Source organism: Lactuca serriola, chromosome 3 (assembly GCF_051521515.1).
Source record: "Lactuca serriola cultivar US96UC23 chromosome 3, Lser_US96UC23_V15, whole genome shotgun sequence".
NCBI classification, from domain to species: Eukaryota; Viridiplantae; Streptophyta; class Magnoliopsida; order Asterales; family Asteraceae; genus Lactuca; species Lactuca serriola.
In genome coordinates, this window is record NC_136410.1 from 31,798,897 (window position 1) to 31,805,053 (window position 6,157).

The following is a 6,157-nucleotide window of genomic DNA, read 5'->3' on the forward strand; positions in this document are numbered from 1 at the left end:
ATTTTAACAAGAGCTTGTAGTGAAGATGGTTTTACTAGAGTGGCCTTATATGATAGGATACAACTCGTATGGACTGTTAATGTAATTATAAGTTTTCTTATATATCTTTGTCACTTTGTGTATACTAATGTATGCATGCCCTTATTAATTTATAGACAAATCCATATGAAACAACTCAATGTTGTATAAAGTTTGTAAGTGTTTTACATTGAGAATGATTATGGGTCTCATGTTGGATAATGACACTAATGATTATATCTTTTTGTTACGACGATAATAGGAAAATTGATGGGCATTATCTTCTTGGCCCAATTTATGAATACTCATCATAATTGTCACTTGGCCAATTGGAAGAAAGTTTGAATATTTCAATTATACATGGTCTTAGGACCATTTTTGTGATTAATCTTATGTTATGATATAGTTTTAGTTTATACCCTCTACTTATAAAAGTTGTTACTTGATGAAAGCAACAATCATATATACACAATTGTTAGTTTATTTCCCATTGCTTGCTAATAACTTGACATAAGATTAAAGAGAACGATTCTCTCTTTCTCTCTATAAAATACCATTCGCTCTTTCTCTCTATACATAATACAATACCATTCGCTCTTTCTCTCTATACAATACCACAAGGCTTTTCTTGTGGCCTTTCCATAAAGACATAACAACATAAGGGAAATACAATTTCTCAAGGATACATCATCTTCTACTTCTACTCCAAACTTTGAGAGTACTGTTATTTAACTTTTACTCTAAACAAAAAACTCTAAATTTAAAAGTTATTTTATATAGCATTTAAAAAAAATATTGGATTGTTTTAATTAATTTACATAATTGGCTTAAACGCACGCGCGCGCGCGCGCACACACACACACACACACACACATATATATATATATATATATATATATATATATATATATATTAACAACCTTTTTATATAATTTTATATATTTTAAAAAATTTCGGTTGCTTTTGATAAACATTTATACAATGAATATAATCTATATCTTCCAGTAACAAGTTGGTTTTTTTAAACACGTCCTAAACTCATTTGACAAACATACTAAAAAATAGTCATCCATGTTAATATGCAGAGAGTGTTTGACATTGCTTTTAAAATAATTTTTGACTTTTAACTTTTCAAAAAAGTCAAAAAAGTTGCCAAAAGATGTTTGGTTAATGAAAAAGATCTTTTTTTTTTAAAACGACAAATCAATTCTACTCCTAAACTACTCCTAATTCCACCTATGTCTCTAATGAGACTTGAACCCTCAACCTCTAAGAGGGAGTACAACACCTGGTACCATTGGGCTAGAAGCCCCTTGGGTAGAAGGAAAAATTAGGTTTTCAAAAGTCACAAATTCTGTCTTTTTGTAACTTTTTAATTGAAAAGATGGCTTTTACCCTAAAACCAAATACAAACACATTTTAAAAATTTTCTTTTGGAAAAAATCAGTAATCAAAAAGTCATTTTACAAAAAAGACTTTTAACCTTAAAAAGTAATTCCAAACACCCCGCAATATGGGGTAATCATTTTTTTTATTTTAAAAAAGTGTAAAGGATGTCAACATTTGGCTATATGACAATCTTGATTCTCAAATAAAATTTGAATATTGATGCCTATTTGTTATAGTGAATCTTTTCAAACTATTAAGTAACCCGCCGAAAGATTATTATCCGTACAAATTAATTTATAATATTAGATTACGTTTTTATTCCTTTCGAAATCCTTGAACAATTAAAACGTTTAAAAAAAATATTTATACCCTAAGGTCATGACCATTGTTGTTGCTCTTAAAACTTACACCATAGGTCCATAACGCATGAATTTAATGGGCATAAAAGCTTCAAGTTCATATTAATAGGAAAAACCCAAATTCAAACTTCATAATTTTCCTAAATTCCAAAAGCATGTATTATGTTTCTTACATCATTGCAACACTTGTACTTTTAAGATCGATTTCTCGTGCACGTATCTTTTGTGACAATTCCCCTCTTTCCGGATTATGCAATTCAATCATTGTTCCTAGATTTGAGTCTCATGAATCTCAAATCAAGGCGTCAATGAGTCCAACTCATAACTTGTCGATGATGAGTGATCATAGACTCGTCCAATCAGTCGACGGAGGAGGAAAAGTAACAAAAGTAGACTTGGTGGTGGCTTAAGATGGCTCTGGTGATTTTTCAATAGTCTCCAAAGCCATCGAAGCATCTAAAAATCGAAGAACTAGAACAAATAGATTTGTTATATTCGTAAAATCTGGTGTTTACGTGGAAAGTGTCATCGTCAATTCAACAATGTCCAATTTGACACTTATTAGAGAAGGCATTGATACAACTGTTATAACCAATAATAAAAATGTCAACGATGGATATAAAACTTATAACACCGCAACCTTCCGTAATATTTTATTCTCTTATATTTTTTTTTCATTACTCAATTTACATTATTTGGTAATATACTTCACTTTTTATCAATATTTTTAGCAACTTACTTACATTTACAGATTTGCTACAAAATATACTTTATTTCAGCCATGTACTTGGTAACAAAAAAAAACATATTTATTATAGGTAAGAAAAATTATATACATGCGTTATTATAATTTGGAAAAGAATAAAAATATCTTGTGAATGTTGTTACATATTTTATTAAAAAATAAATAAATTGCAGTTATTATTGGTTTATGAGTTTATCTATCCTAGTATTTAATTCAAAAACAGAAATGTGTAGAGATTTGGGGTTCCGGCTTTGTTGCGGCTGGAATTACATTCGAGAACACCGCCGGTCCGGAGAAACTACAAGCGGTGGCGCTACTCTCCGCTTCAGATCTCTCAGCTTTCTTCCGATGTAGCTTCAAAGGCTACCAAGACACCCTCTGCCTCCTCCAACAGCGTCAATTTTATCGCGAATGTGACATCTATGGAACCGTCGACTTCATCTTCGGTGACGCTACTGCCGTCCTCCAAGAGTGCAACATCTATTTCCGAAAACCATTGCCTGGCCAACAAAACACGATAACAGCTCAAGGAAGAACTGATTCGAGTTCGGTAACGGGGTTTGTTATTCACAAGTCGCGAGTCACCGCCGCAGCTGAGTCAACCCTAGCAAATGGATGGGTCAGGAACTTTCTAGGTCGGCCATGGAGGGACTACTCGAGGGTTGTATTTGTGAAGTGTTATCTTGATAGCTTGATTGATCCCCAAGGGTGGCTGCCATATCGGGGAAGCTCTGCGTTTGATAAATTGTATTACGCGGAGTATATGAACTTAGGGGAGGGAGCAAACACCACCGGTAGGGTGAAGTGGCCGGGGTTCCATGTCTTGACCAGCGATCAAGAGGCGGAACAGTTTTCTGTTGGGAGCTTTTTGGCCGGAGATTCATGGATTCCCCAGACGGGAATTCCTTTTTATTCCGGTATTTAAATGTTTTTTAGAAACAAATAAATGTTGCTTGGTAGACTACTGGTAGTGGTAACAAAAACAAAATAATGAACAAAATTTAATGAACAAAAATAATAATTTCCAGTCAAATGTTTAAGGGAAAAGGTAATTAACTTTTGCGTTTGTACTCATTTGGTCCTTTTTCTTTTTTTTTTGTATTCAATATACCATCGAACTTGTTGTTGGTGTTTACCATAGCCTTTTTGACCGGCTTTTGACCTGTGATAGCCGGTCAAAGGGTTATGACGAACACAAACAACAAGTTCGATGGTATATTGAGTACAAAAAAAAGGAAAGGGACCAAATGAGAACAAACGCAACAGTTGGTTACCCTCCTGATTCATTTTCCGTTTACTCATATACAACAAATCCCACATCATCTCCTACTAATATTAATGACTTTATGAGATTCATTCTTGCTTCTCTTCAAAACATAACCTACGAAAGGACATTATTCATGCATGTACAACTTTGTAATGCACTTGAATATTTATTAGGAGAATCTTGACTAAGCAGGCGCATTTCATGACTACATTTACATTTCCAATCAAATAATTTATCGTATCATGGATTCTAGACAAGTCTACAAACGAGTGGAATCACAAGTGCTATGATTTTTTAGTTTACTTAGTTTTAAGATCGAACTCATGGGATAAGATACAACATCAATATGTACAATATTATGGTGATGTGTCTACAAAAGCAGCATGATATTATACATATTGATGTTGTATCTTATCCCATGAGTTCGATCTTAAAGCTAAGTAAACTCAAAAATCACAGCACTTGTGATTCCACTCGTTTGTAGGCTTGTCTAGAATCCATGATACGATAAATCTTTTGATTGCAAATGTAAATGTAGTCATGAAATGCGCCTACTTAGTCAAGATTCCCCTAATAAATATTCGAGTGCATTACAAAGTTGTACATGCATGAATAATGTCCTTTCGTGAGTTCTCTTTTGAAGAGAAGCAAGAATAAATCTCATAAAGTCATTAATATCAGTAGGAGATAATGTGGGATTTGTTGTAAATGAGTAAAGGGAAAATGAATCAGGAGGGTAACCAACTGTTGCGTTTGTTCTCATTTGGTCCCTTTCCTTTTTTTTGTACTCAATATACCATCGAACTTGTTGTTTGTGTTCGCCATAGCCCTTTGACCGGCTATCACAGGTCAAAAGCCGGTCAAAAGGGCTATGATAAACACCAACAACAAGTTCGATGGTATATTGAATACAAAAAAAAGAAAAGGGACCAAATGAGTACAAACACAAAAGTTAATTACCCTCAAGAGTCATTTTCCCAATGTTTAACGTGGTATCAGGTATTGGTATATGCATATATACATGCTAAAAATTGTCCTTTTAGTATAAATTTCAGTCAAAACTTATGATGCTAAATGGAAAAATTTTGTACGTAATGCAGTTACTAACACTAACTATTGGTCTTGATGTGCATGCACATCACACCAGTAACTAAAATCAAAATCCAAAACTCTGGGGTTAATGAACATTAACATGAAGCAAAAGACGATGTAATTATTCATTTTGCCAATGTTTTTTTGCGGCCTTTCATGACCAAGGTCTATCCACATCACCCATAACAAATTCCAATCATCAAAGCAAATATGACTTCCACAACCCGCCCAAACTTCTCTTGAACATCTTTCGGAGTTTCTAACCGAAAACATTTCAAAAAAAAAAAAAAGTTTTAAAAGAAAGCTGCAAAATATCTTGTATTCAAATTCATGAATATAGTTTTTTTTTAGGACAAAGAGGGCATTCACTTCTTTCGAACATACTAAAGATCAAGAGTAATGATTGAGTGGACACAGAGTTGTCCTGCCTATATATTAAGTTTATTTTACTTACCGGTTCCCATTCAAACCCTTGAAAAGAGCTTTCACCGTGTTATGTGGATTTCTTGATCCAACAACATAAAATAGCAATAACAAAAAATTCATCAGATTTTATTCAGACGGCATGAGTATAGATATGAATTAATTTGTATTAGACTTCACATTCTTTAAACTAGCTAGATTCAAGATGGTTTGACCGGTTCTCGCTGCCTTAATGACACCTTGAGTGGGCCCATGCCAAAGATACACCTAAACCAGTCTCAATTATTTATTTTATATCTCAAAAAGTATAAATAAATAAATAAATAATAGACGTAAACCTTTGTTTTCTTACAAGGCTACGATTAGATAGATGCTAAATGAGAAAAAATAAGATGACACTAAAAAATCTGATGTACCAAATTGCTAAAAATGTTACCATTCTCCGTAGCTGCACCCCATTTTTTTCTTTTATCTAATTTAATTAAATTTCTTTATTTTAATACACAAACATATTTTATGCACAAATATTAATCAAAATTTATTTTTTTAAACCACAAACAATTAATATAATATAAATCAATTACATGAAAATAAGTATAATATTTAAGTGTCGGGTCCTTTTGGTTCTTTTAAATCAATGTTCGATGCTTGGGACAAAATTTGTACGGAATTATCAAATAAGGGTTAAAACAATTTAATTGAAATCAAAATTTTGAGTATGAGACTATATTTGTAAGCAAAATTCTAGTGAGGGTAGGAATCATTTATTTGGAAATGAAGTTTTGGAATGAGAAATGGCTTGTTGATTAAAAAAAAACATACATATGTCCATGAAAACAATTGAGAACCAATGAGATGCACGAT

General features: G+C 32.7%; 1 pseudogene; it reads left to right on the top strand.

The window, feature by feature from the left end:
- The first annotated feature begins 1,921 nt into the window (after window positions 1-1,921).
- Window positions 1,922-3,475, top strand: LOC145095112 (pectinesterase pseudogene; annotated as a pseudogene).
- The last annotated feature ends 2,682 nt before the right edge of the window (window positions 3,476-6,157 follow it).